The sequence below is a fragment of the Oryctolagus cuniculus genome, chromosome 3, assembly GCF_051225735.1.
Source record: "Oryctolagus cuniculus isolate XC-2025 breed Fujian yellow rabbit chromosome 3, ASM5122573v1, whole genome shotgun sequence".
In the NCBI taxonomy this organism is placed as follows: Eukaryota; Metazoa; Chordata; class Mammalia; order Lagomorpha; family Leporidae; genus Oryctolagus; species Oryctolagus cuniculus.
Window position 1 is genome coordinate 23735276 of NC_142869.1, and position 14018 is coordinate 23749293.

Below are 14018 nucleotides of genomic sequence, written 5' to 3' on the forward strand. Positions count from 1 at the left end.
GAGCCTTGGGCAGCCTTGCCACACTCATCAAGGCCCCATTATGGCAAAAGCTCTGCATCAGGAGAATGGAACAGAAACACGGGAGTCTGTCTTTAATGGCCATGAAGCCCTCAGATCAACCCACATTCCCTCCCAACCTCCAAACAGCTATTGCTTAGGAGAGAAAATCATCTTGCTTAACACTGCTGTCTTCAGGTTTTTGGCTTATATCTGGTTTTTTTAACTAAAATATCCACCAGATATAAGCCATCCAAAACAAAGTCAGGGCATATGGTTTGCATAAATTAAGTGGTTGAATAGAGCCATTGTAATCCATAAGCTGTACTTTGGAAATTTATATTCATTAAATAAAAGTCTAAAAAAACATTATTTATATATGTGGATATATATAAATAAGTAATAAATGTTTAGATAATAAATCAAAATAGTGATGTAAGAGACATCTCCTGGCTGTCAATGATTGTCAAAGATCGGGCAGATCCTTAAGGCTCTGGGAATTCTAGCTTTGGCTAAGGTGGACCTTTTCTGGCAAGTGGGAGAGTCACTTTGCAGGCAGAGAATAGAAACATAAAATGAGGGGGAAAAAGACAGGAGTGTGAGTGTTGCATGCAGAAAAGGCAAGGCTTTTTTCTGACCCCAAAAGGCAGTGCTGATGGCTTGAGGGCAATGTTTTTGTGTTGGAAAGAATGGAAGGCACAGCCTAGAAAATCACCTGCCAATCGCTAGTGCAAAGTCACTAATCTTGCAGTAGTGCCGGACGACATCACCTAGGGTCCTGCAGCATGGTCTGGCTCAGCTTTCATTTCCTTAGACTGAAAAGTTCTGGTCTTCTGATTTGCTTCCCAGGGCATATGTCACTTCGAGGCCATTCCTGAAATATCTCCCTCCTCGGAACCAGGCACTTCTAGGGAGCAAACTCTTGATTTGGAACTGGACTAAGCTCCTTCTAGGTAATGTTTGCAGTAGTCTTCCTGATAACAGCTTAGCCTTTTTGGCGATAGTACAAGGTTACATTGGAGGCTCCAATAGGGATGTTTGCTGTCATTGAAGACATGCAGGGACTGAAAATGGAGTCAACTCTTGGCCCCTGTGTAGATTTTGTTTCTGCGCATCCTTTAACGGTTCCAGACACTTCTCACGGTGCTGCTGTCCAGCCCATTGCACAGGCCGCTGTGCCCAGCCACTGTAAATGGAATGCATGCTGTGCATTGGTCTGAGGCTCTGCTGTGACAGGCCCAGTAGCATATGACTTTAAACTCCTAAAGGAATCTTCTTCCTTGTTGGTTGTAAAGCTGGTTCTTTTTTCATTATTCTCCCTTTTAGGAGCTGGGTTATTAACGGGCGAAAATTGGGTGGGACAACATTCACACAGATGACTCCTGATTAACAAGGTGCGACTCACAATTTTTCACCTACACAGTGTTGTGAAATGCTGCACATCTGGGACTTTGAATTTGGACTTTAGGTCTTTTCCTGGGTTAGTGGTGTGTGGTGTGATCCTTCCTCACAGCACAGCAAGCCCAGCTCCCACTCGGCCTTGAGATCACGCTCACAAGGAAAAACCCCAGCTCTCCACTGTGCTCTGTTGCTGAGCTGTGGTGTTCAGTAGGCTAGGTGTAACGAATGCATTTTCTACTTTCATTATTTTCAGCTTGCAGTGGGTTTATCAGGATATAATCCCATGGTGGGTCAAGGAGCATCTGTATTCTCTGCAGGTTTTAGAAACCAGGGATTGGAAAATGTGCGTCAGTGAATTACTTTGGGTTGGTTGGCAGTGTGGAGGTGCAGGCAGAAATGAGCAGTGTGGCTTGTGTGTGCAGCTGGCCCCTCCCTGCATCTTCAGCCTCTCTCCTTTCTGCCCTGCTCACTCATCAGGGGCTACGTCTCTAATGTGCCACACTGACAAGGCATTTCAGTCATGCAGCTAATTAAAATCATTCCGAGGCTCAATGCGATGGTCTCTTCAGACTCATAAATCAGAAACCACTAACAGTGTCCTTCCTTCTGATCTCTTTCTCTCTCTGTAACATGTTGATTGACTTTCAGTATGCATAACCAAATAATGAAGGAAAAACAAGCAAACCAATAAAATCCTGATGAAAAGACCTAGTGCCATGGCTTAAATGTATTTTACACTTTCTAAGCCAGCAGGACAACAGCTAGGAAAGCGGAAAAGAAAAACTTTACCCTTGCTTCTTAGGATGTGAACATACAAGGAAAAGTTAGATGGCAAAAAATCAGACAGTGCCTATGGGTTTTAAATCCATGAGTCACCCCCAGGGCTGTATTGAGACAGACCCAGAGATACCTGGAGAATACAAAAAAATGGCCTGGCCAAAGTCTAAACACTAGGATGACCAAACAAAAGGCTTCCTGGGAATAGGAGACAGTAATCAAAGCTCTGACAACACCCAGCCCAGATGAAAAATGACTGCAGTGAATTCCCATTAAGGATATTTGAAACCAAACCTCTTATCTTCTCCTCCTTCCGCTTTTCTCAGCTGGGGGCATGCAGACCATCTCTCCCCTTCATCTTATCCGATCTTATCCTGTGCTAGAGAAAGACTGTGTTCACATGGGTCAAACTGGTCAGGGTGGAGGGATTAGGTTACTGCTCCCAGCTGATGAAAAAACAGCAGCTTCAAGGGCGCCTGCTTTGCCAGTTCTCTCAGTAAGATCCACACCCAGTAAGAACAATTCTCTAATTCACCCTGAGAGTGGGAGCACCTGGAAACATGAAATGATTTAGAAAAAAAAAGTCTACATATCAGGTTTGAATAAACTGGTCATTAGCATCTTGAGATAATGTGTTAACAAGATTTTGAGGAAAGATTCACTTAAAGAAAATAGCTGAATGAATATTTTGTCATTAGTTCATAGCCACAATAGTCCTATCCTTAGAGGGCTTTCTTTTCATAGCTATGCAATAGCTGGTTTCTCAGACACTAATTTCCTGTTACTACTTCTGTTCATTGTGGAATTTATTAAAGGGAAGAAGAGTATAATTTTCTACATATTGTCTGGTTGCCAGATAAAGCATCTAACCATCAAAATGAAAAATTTGCTTAGATTTATTACATGGACACAGACACCTAAATTTTACAGTGTAATGGTTGAAAATGAAAAATATATCATTTATATTCATGGGAATGAACATTAAGCATTCATCAAAAAGATTTTAAGAACTAACTATGAGAGTAAGGGAAAAATGTAAGAATACAAAATGTGAAAGTGTTTTTTAAAAAGCTCAGCACAGCTTAAGTATTCCTACTAAAAGGAAGCATAATACAATATTATGAATTTTTGTAGGAGAAGTTATCAAAATAGCTAAATCCCTGTCTTGAATCACTGAAATGATACTGTCTATCAATTCTTTCTCACTCAGTAGAGAACACTTAAACACTGATTGTAAAATGCTTTGATGAGGATCATATTGTAACATTTGGGTGGGCTAGGCTATGTCACAATAACAGCCAGCCTTGAAATCTTAGTAACTTAAAGCACAAAGATTGAGGTGAGTGTCCCATATCAGAGTGCTTGGGTTTGAATCCTGGCTCCACTTCTCATCCAACTTCCTGAAAATGCGCAGTCTAGCAGGCAGCAGGTGATGACTCAAGTACTTGGGTCACTGTCATCATAGGGGAGACTGAAATTTGTTCCCACTCTTGGGCATTTGGGAAGTGAACCAATAAATTAATTAATCAAGTACATTACATAATAAAGGTAATTAATTATTTATTTGAAAAACCACAAAATTACCTTTTGCTCCTATTGTATGTCCATCAAGGGTCAGTGGAGCTACCTTGTTCATCAAGCTTTAAGAACACAGGCTGATGTCAGTTTCAGGTCAGGAGGAGAGAACTGGGGAATTGTACAGTGGGTCATGACCTTCCCATAAGCCAACAGTGAGACAGACACAGACAGCTCCACTCACACCCCATTGGCCAACACAGGAAACATGACCAAGCCTAACTTCAGAGCAAGTAGGGGCATCCAGTCCAGCTTTCATTCCACTGGAGAATGAGAAACATCCCATGGAATGGACAATACTGGTGTCTAGTTGTGCTCATGATCGCAGATTTGTGATGATTCTTTCTCACCCGTGGCTTTGATGGCCTTCTAAGCTTTCAGGTGTTGGCCTGTTTACAGATGCTGATAGAATGCATCTTTAAATGTGACTTCTTCCACCTGGAATTCCAAGCATCTTGCTATCTCTGGATTATCTCTTGGACTAAAAACAAAAGGTATTTAAAATAGATTTCAAGGCATAAAGCATAAAGAAAGATGCAAGTTTTACATTCCAAAGTCCTTGTTTGTGCTGGAATCAAGAAGGAGGGGAAGTTTTTGTGCTACCAGGGCTCTTGTAATAGTTTTATCCTCAGACCTGGGTGCATAAAGACCTGCAAAGACTCTTTGTGATAGTTCTTATCTCAGTCATACAAGCATGAGATCCCCTCCCACCTGACCTCCCAGCTTCCCTTTGGTTTGATCTGATTCCATCTTGACATTACTCACTTTCACAGAGGACAGGGCCTGCAAGAAAAAGATGATTAAAGGAAAGAAACAGAAAAGAAAGGTTAGGTATTTTATATCCAGTGTAGCCCTTTACACCACAACATAGAAGATCTTTCTTATTAAGAGAAAGAGAGAGATAAAGACAAATTATTTAGCTTTGCAGAAGCTTGACTTTGGGTTCTTGGGCTTCCTTCAGACTTAGAGCCAGAGGCTGAAGAGTCCAAAACTCAAAGTGCCTCTTAGTCTGACCATGCCAGCTCTCAGGGGAATTTGTCTTAAATGTCTCAACACTCTGCTGGGGAACTCAAATTTAATCTTGGTCAATTTGAGACAACTTCCCTCTGGGTGTCTAAGTTGACAAGGGCTGGGATCATGGTAGTCATAGGCCCAGAAAGGTTACACTCTGACCTTGTACAATTGCTTGCAATTGTCTACACTGAGAAGCTTTTTGTCCCAGTTTGCATTTTTTTTTCTTTTCAGTTTCTATGCCTCTGCCTAGGAGACAAAATTCTTGGACCTACTAAATTCTACCTCTTGGAAGTTTCTTCCAAGTTTATTCTGTCCTAACTCCAGGGCTACCTTCTTGCCAGGTAAATGAACATGTAAGTTATCCACCTACTACCTCTCAGCCCCAAATCCACCCTTCTACACTCTGCTCTGTGATATTGGGACTCATAGAGAACACCCCCAAAACTGGTAGGAAGAGTTGCTATTGAACCTTCAAACCTGGGTCTACTTGCCCGATGCACAGACAACCAATCATTGGCACCAGGGTGGTATTAAAAAGGAGGCTGTTATTGCAAGGCACAAAGCAAGGAGCCAGGCAGCTAATACTTGAATGCCCTTAGGGGTTAGGAATAATGATTCTTTTGGATTCAAGTTGAGCCTGAGAGGTGAGTATTCAGCATGCATCCCAGATTCTGATTGGTTGGTGGCACTCATGGCCTTCTTTTGATTGGTTGGTAATTCTGTGCTCCTCAGGGAATTTTTATGATAGAAAAGTGGGCTTCTGTCAGTCTGAAGGCTACATCCAAGCGGCAATTATATTCTGCTCAGGAAATGGGGCTCCTAGAAAAAAAAAAAAAAAAACTTGAGACAAGACTGAACATCAAGATGCTGTCTATTGGAGAAACAAATGGTCTCACAGTGTGGCGTTCAGAACCACGTAGGACTGACTATACCACTCCCTCGATTCACCGACTTAATTTTCTTTCTTTTTAAGATGTATTCATTTATTTGAAAGGCAGAGTTACAGAGAGAAAGGAGAGACAGAGAGATCTGCCATCCACTTGTTCACTCCCCAATTGGCTGTAATGGCCAGGGCTAGGTCAGGCCAAAGCCAGGAACCAGAAGCCAGGAGCCAGAAGCTTCATTTGGGTTTCCCATGTGGGCACAGATGCCCAAATTCTTGGGCCATCTTCTGCTACTTTCCCAGGCAGCCAGAAATCGAACCAGGATGCTGGCATTGCAAGTGGCAGCTTCACCCACTATACCGTAACACCAGCCCCCAGTGAGTTAATTTTTGTAACTGGTTGACTAGCTACTAAAAAGGCAGGGCAAGGACACTTTAAGCTAAGGGAGGGAAGCTAGAATGTTGCCTCATGGTATCTAGTATTGGTATCCAAGGCACTGTTTAGCAGCTCAATTTCAGGACTGAAATTCTGGCTTGTCCTTACTGGAAGAAGAGGATGCAAAGCAGGGGGGAGAATGGCTTCTTTGCTGCTCATTGCCAGCTCCACCCGTGTTATCCAGCAGAGGCCATGTGTTCTACCAGGACTTGTTGGCATCCAGCTTCTGCCCAGCAATTTTCAACCCTCTCAAAATCTGCCACATCTAATTCCCTTAAAAGAGGTAGCAATAGCTGGGTTACACGTGGAATCTGAGCACCTCTACCCTGAGGCCTGGCCCTGGAGCTTCTAGCTTCTGCTAACTCTGGCTTCTCCCTCTGTTTTCCTCTCCGTGAGGAGATTTCCTGGGGACGTCCTGTTACTACCTCCAGTTCCCTCATAACACTCTTCTGCTGTTTTAGCCCTCTCATTCTGGAATGGCCATTTCCAAACTTAAACCCCCTCTACTGGAATAGCAGTGAGATTAACTTTCCCTCATGGGATCAGACTGGTACCTGGGGGAGGGATTCTCCTTCTGTTAACCTTGTTGTTTTCTCCTGGAAGGAATCCCTGTCTTGGTGAGGTTTGCAGTCTAAACATCTGGCACTGCTTCTTAAAGGGTTCAAGCAGTCAGAAATTCAACAGCCAGGAGACCCCCAGGATATCTCTGTTTCCTGCTGGGTCATGCACTTGCTCTTCCCCTGGCATTATCTGCATGGAACTGGACTACATGCTTGGGTGGGGAAGAGGAGTCAGAGGTGGAAAAAGGAGAAGCAGTTACTATTGCAAAAGTGCTATGCAACCATGGTATTTTATATAAATAATACATCTTTTCTGTTTCCACAAGCATCCATTTATCCTTCTTTGTGCTAAGCTCTGCCCAAATTGCAGATGCATGAGCAACATAAATAGTGTTGTTTTAAGCTATTGAGCTTTGTAGAAGTTTTGTTCACACCTTACACATCTGTATTGTCCAGTACTGACTCTGTATTCTGTGAGTGTGTATTTATAAAAATACACAATGTTCAGGGGTAGGCATCGTGGCACAGAGAGTTAAGCTGCCATTTGGGCCACCCATATTGCATATCACAGTGCTGGTTTTAGTCCTAAGCACCTCTGTTTATAACAGCTTCCTGTTAGCGCACATGAGAAGCAACAAATAATGGCTCTAGTATTCGAGTCCCTGTGCCCCATGCGGGAGATCTGCATGGAATTCTGGGCTGCTGGTTTCTGCCTGGTCCAGCCCTGGCTTCTTTGGCCATCTAGAGAGTGAATCTGTGCATGGAAGATTCTCTCTCTTGGGGCCTGTGCCGTGTCTCACTTGGTTAATCCTCCGCCTCCGGCGCCGGGTTCTAGTCCCGGTTGCTCCTCTTCCAATCCAGCTTCTCTGCCCGGGAAGGCAGTGGAGAATGGCCCAAGTGCTTGGGCTCCTGCACCTGCATGGGAGACCAGGAAGTAGCACCTGGCTCCTGGCTTCGGATCAGCACAGCGCCAGCCGTGGCGGCCATTTGGGGAGTGAACCAACAGAATTAAGACCTTTGTCTCTGTCTCTCTCTCTCACTGTCTATAACTCTACCTGTCAAATTAAAAAAAAAAAAAAAGATACTCTCTCTCTCTCTCCTTCCACCCACCACTGCTATTCTGCCTTTCAAGAGGATGAAAATAAATAAAAATAAATAGTACAAAAATAATGTGCAGTATTCTGTTATGATTTGGTTTTCCAAGGTTGGAAGTAAGAATCTTCACTAATGTGACTTCAGATTAGACGAGAAACTTCCAAAAAGCATTTCACATATTTAACACATGTAAAGCTGAAAAATCTGTAGCTCATCATTCAGAGTATGTATAACTTTCTTGAATGTACTGTTAAATTCAAGTTTTCTCCTGTTCTGAATTATCAAGCATTTCTGTTTTTTTCTCCATTACAGTTGATTTAAATGTACAGACTTATACAGGTTATATGGGATTTAGTTCTATGGTTGCCTGAACCAGAAGAAACTTAGGATGAATGAGCCGTGTTAACTCTATGCATCTATATGTATATTTATGAAGCTGAAAAGCAAGTCTGAAATGTTATGTGCCCTCTAAATGATAAAATGTAGACAGAAGCATGTCCCTGCCTCCATAAATACCGGACCACTCACTTGTGAATCATCTAATAACAATAATAAATATTCCTCAGTCAAAGATAACTATGAATGTACGATTGATTTTGACCATTATTCCATATTGAATAACTGCAGGGTGCAACAAAGCCAGAATGATGATGTAGCTCAATATGCAAAGACAATTTGCAGTCAATTTGAATAGCCAGCTTCACCCTCTACATGTTTGCAAAAACAGTATTTTAGGTACTCCAAGGCTGAGATATAGCAAATAGAAATAGATTTGATGGCAAAGACAGGTTAGAATAAAGTTAATTCAGAAATATTACAAGTGATCTCAAACAGGCTAGCAGAATGTACAGTATATATTTTAAAAAATTAATCATTGTATGAGGGGGAATTGCAACTATAAATGACGGGTTCTCAAGAATTCTATAAGCAGGATGGATTTTTGGAGCATGGTTACGGTGCTATTTGAGATGCTCATATTGGAGTGCCTGTGTTCAAGAACCAACTCTGCTTCCTATTCTACCTTTCTGCTAATTCAAGCCTTGGGAGGCTGTGATGATGCCTCAAATAGTTAAGGCCCTGACACCCACTTGGAGTCCTGGATTGAGTTCTGAGTTCCTGGCTTCTGCCTGGCTCAACCCTGGCTGTTGAATGCATTGGGGGAGTGAAGCAGTAGATAGAAGATCTCTCTTTATCTGCCTCTGTCTCTGTCTCTGTCAAATCAACCTCTCTCTCTCTCTCTCTCTCAAAATTAAAATAAGAAAGTGAGAATAAAAGCAATCCTAGATGATATATCATGAAGAAGAATTCTGTAAACAAACACACAAATTCGTTTTACAAGTCAAAGTTAACATTTTCCCTATAAGCATGGAGTTCATAAAGTAATTATAAATGCCAACATGCTGAAAAGATGGCTTCACTGCATAAGAATTCTGCTTAATCCATGGGAATTCCCCTTGAAGCGCTCAGTCTGAGGACAGAGGAATTCCATCATTGGTAGGAGAAGCTCTTCCATCAGTATTGAGGGTGGCAGCAGATTGGGGTAATTAATGATCAACGTGATTCTTGGATTTGTTAAGACTTATTTAAAAGCAGATATTGAAGGTATAGTCTGGTTGGTGCTTATAGGTCCAAAGTAGAGGGAATTTCAAGTAATTGAAGGCCTGGAAAGAGCTGCTTCCCATAGGATGCCCAGACAAAACTAGCCCCATCCCCATTACTGACGCAGCTCTGCTCCAGGTTGCAAGAGTAGAAGGAAGAACTTACATGGGCCATCTCTACCTGTGCTAGGAGACTGGGGCAGTTTTATTAAATGATGCACAATTTGAACAGAAAGACAACATTTTAAAAAACCAGAACCCAGACTTTCATGAGTGAATAAAATACTTTCTTGAATGATAAAATACATCCCTGGCATTAGAGTGAGATGAAAGCAGTTGAAATTGTTTTTGTTCTTTCTTTCTTTTATATTAACTAGTGCAATGAAGGGTACAGATTGTAAATGTATAGCTCAATAAATTTTTATGTATGAAAAACTCATGAAACTGATGGCCAGATCAAGACAGAGAGATTTGTCTATTTCCCTGGAAATTTCATTACCCCAAAGATAATACCTATTCTGACCTCTACTAGATAGCTTAGTTATTATACTTGGTTCTGAACAGAAGAGAGTATTTGAAGTGTTACATAAAATATTGGTAATTATTTATCTCCCAGAGCTACCACAGATAATATATTTAGTATTTTTTTCTGTTCATTTATTTGCTTGTTCAAAGCACTATCTTGCACCCATGTAGTGCACCAGACATTAATGTGCTATTGAAGGCTGGCGCTGCGGCTCACTAGGCTAATCCTCCGCCTTGCGGTGCCAGCACACCGGGTTCTAGTCCCGGTCGGGGCGCCGCATTCTGTCCCGGTTGCCCCTCTTCCAGGCCAGCTCTCTGCTGTGGCCAGGGAGTGCAGTGGAGGATGGCCCAAGTCCTTGGGCCCTACACCCCACAGGAGACCAGAAGTACCTGGCTCCTGCCTTCGGATCAGCGCGGTGCACCGTCCGCGGCGGCCATTGGAGGGTGAACCAACAGCAAAGGAAGACCTTTCTCTCTGTCTCTCTTTCTCACTGTCCACTCTGCCTGTAAAAAAAAAAAAAAAAAAAAAAAAAAAAAAAAAAAAAAAAAAGAATGTGCTATTGAGCAAGAAAGAATCAGTGTCTTCCCTCAAGAAAAATTAGAATACATGAAAGAATGCACCGAAGTAAGCAGGCATTTATGGAATAGTGTAGTAAATGGTACAAAATGAGGAAGTGCTGGGTGTCAAGAGGAAAGGGTGCACACCATGGACTTGGGGCCGCTGGTAGTTTCCAAAACAAGTGACATCTAGACTGAGTCTGGGAGGATTTAAATAAAGATTAGCCACAAGGAGAAGAGGACATACAGAAATGGAGAGAACAGTAAGCCCAAATAATCAGAGGCAAAAGTGAACTTCGAATATTTGAGGAATTGAAAATAGAATACTGTATGAATCGACAAGTGAACAGGGGTGAGATCCTGAAGTATCTTCAGATCGTATTTCAGAGTTTGCACTTGACTTTAAGGGCAATGGGGAGCCATTGCTTTTAGCATGTGCTTGTCATCATCAGACAGGCATGTGTTTTAAAGTATACATTTAAGGGGAAATACTGATATTGACAAAGAATTTTTTTTTTTATTTTTTGACAGGCAGAGTGGACAGTGAGAGAGAGAGAGAGACAGAGAGAAAGGTCTTCCTTTGCCGTTGGTTCACCCTCCAATGGCCGCCGCAGCCGGCACGCTGCGGCCGGCGCACCGTGCTGATCCGATGGCAGGAGCCAGGAGCCAGGTGCTTTTCCTGGTCTCCCATGGGGTGCAGGGCCCAAGCACCTGGGCCATCCTCCACTGCACTCCCTGGCCACAGCAGAGAGCTGGCCTGGAAGAGGGGCAATCGGGACAGAATCCGGCGCCCCGACCGGGACTAGAACCTGGTGTGCCGGCGCCGCTAGGCGGAGGATTAGCCTAGTGAGCCGCGGCGCCAGCCAAAGAATGTTTTTTTGAAAAAGATCTTTCCTTTGATACTTCTGTGTAGGATGCAAACTCTGAGATAGCACCCCTCCCAACATTTGTTTTTTAAAATTTAGTTATTTGACAGAGCACTCATCAGCTGGTCCACTCCCACAGATGCTCACCACACCTGAGGTTGGGCTGGACTACTATCCAGGCCTTCCACACTGCTGCCTTGTGCATCACTGCAGCCTCCCAGGATCTTCATTTGCAGGATCATGGAGTGAAGATCCAGAGCTAGGATTCAAACCTATGTACCCTGTTGTGGAATACAGGGATCTTAACTTCTAGCTTAAACACCCATTCCCCATCAAACATTTGTATGACATTTTATCATTTGAGCACAAATGACAAGAAAATTTACAGCCAATATCCTCAGGAAATACCCTTGGTCTAAAAACACAAAGCTATGATGTTTACAAGATGCATGACCTGAACCCCATCTTAGCAGACTCCATCAATAACAGGAGCAAGTTAATAATACACCCAGGGCTGGGCACCTGCCTTTGACATCCCTATGGTAAGACCTCTCTACCACATCTGGATTTTAAAATTGTAAAGGTTAGATTTTTTTCTAAATCATTTCCTCATGCCTGTATTTTTGTGATAATCATTACTAGCCTGAAAAATCCAAGAAAAAGAGTCTTAGGGCCAATTTCACTGACCTCTTTAATTCCTAGGTCCCTTTCTTTGAAACCCATATTTTGGTAAATGTTCTGGAAAATTCTTTCAAATGATTGCCTTGTTTACTTGCTATTTGTATTGTCTGAATGGAAGGCCAAGCTGATTAAATTGGTTAGATAATCACCAAAGTCCCAATCCACTGTATCAAGTAAACATCATTTACGTGAAACAGCTACACGTTTTGAGTTTTTGACTGTGATAAATTGAAATGCAATGCTTTCATCAATATCATGTTTATTTTCCTCTTCTTTACTTGAATGGGATATATTATTAAGCCTTTTTATTTTTTGCCTTGTACAAAAATCAGATAAAAGTTCTTTATAATAGTGTATTCAACTTTTTGTCATAGTTGAAATATTTGGACAATACTGAAGTGTCTATAAACCAGTTTTATTTACTATTATGCTGACAAAAAAGTGAAACTAAAGTTTGGTAGGTAGATAACACAAAAAAGATTCTTGCTATAGGAAGAAACTCTAGTATGATTTCATTCTAGTAACTTTTAACAGACAGCAGTGATATATATGCATGTCTTCATAACAGTATTATAAAGCCTTGGAGGGAAAGTGTTATGGATTGAGTGTGGCTCCACAAAATCTTTATGTTAATGTCTTGATCCCCAGTGTCTTAGAATATGATATTTGGAAATAAGCTCATTGCAGATGTAATTAGTTGGGTTAAGATGATGTCATACTATAATAGGGCAGGGCCTAATCTAGTGTGAGTGGTATACTAAGATAAGAGGACGTAACTTGGGTAAAGATAAGACTGGAATTAAGCTGGCAAAGGAGAACCAGATGTAGCTAAGAGAAATCACGAACAGATCTTTCCCTACCACCTTCAGAGGAACATGGCCATGCCAACATCCTGATTTTGGGCTTCTGGACTACTTTGTTATTGTAACCCTAGAAAACTAATACATCAAGCAGTAAAGCTCACTCACTTTCATATGCTCTACCAACACTGTTGACTGTTGATCAAATTGAAGTTGCAAACATAGACCTCTATTTGAGAATGTGCTAGAATTGGAGCCACTTGCTTGTCCTTGGTAAACGACAAATATGTGGTTACAGAATCCACTCCTCACCCGCACTCTGAAAGAAGATGACGAAGTGTCATGATGCATCATACAGAATCCTGGATGGCTGGATAGGGCAGAAACATCAGTGCTTCCCAAAGATCCTCAGACCTGGGAAGTTCAACTCCCTTGAGCTTGCTCCTCTTCTCCAGTTCTTAAAGACAAGTGTGTGTGGGGTCATATGTCTCCTTTATGTGCACTAAAGGAATTTACCCTGGGTGCAACTCAATCATATCTGTAGTCCTCTGTGACTCATGAGAAAAAGTGAATAAAACCTGCCTTGGGTAAGCCTCCACTTTGATTCACAGAGAAGCAGACCAGCAATGAAAGGCCCAGGAATATCTGGGAAAAACTAGTTAGAATTAGTTTTTACTTTTCGATTGTATGAAGTTTTTCTTTCCACTAAATATAACACAAAAGTTACTTATATTGGCTTTGTTTTGGCTGTGCATCCCATTGTCCTAACCACTCCTACACTGGAGCTGCCAATTAATTACTTTAATGATTTAAAGTCAGTACAGTTTGTTGATTATATGTGTTTTGAAGTCCATAACATGTGCACAGTCAACTGTGTGGAGAAGCTAAATCTTAAGATTGCCTCTTAATGGCTTTTTACAAATGGATGTACTTGTGTCATAGCCCAGACCACTGGGATCTGGAACAATTCCAGAACACCAGAAGATTCCCTGATGTCCTTCCCCAGGCATTGGCATGTACCATATTAGCCTCTAGCTCCTTTCTCCTAACCCTGTTGACAAAGAATGTTGTCTTTCCAAAGAATCTATGGCAGTTCATAAGCAATGTAAAATATAAACTCTGGCCCAAAGTAGTGTTGTTTTTGTATTGCTTGTAGGGATCAGCATTTGCAAACTGAATGCCTGTGAGTGAAACCTGTTCTACACCCATGATTTTTGTAGACTACAGAATGTCTTAAATATTGAACCAAAAA

At 41.9% G+C, this 14018-nt stretch overlaps 1 pseudogene; it reads left to right on the plus strand.

Moving 5' to 3' along the window:
• Nucleotides 1–1031: 1031 nt before the first annotated feature.
• LOC149127285 (AP-2 complex subunit mu pseudogene) overlaps nucleotides 1032–14018 on the plus strand; it is a 182023-nt pseudogene continuing 169036 nt past the window's right edge.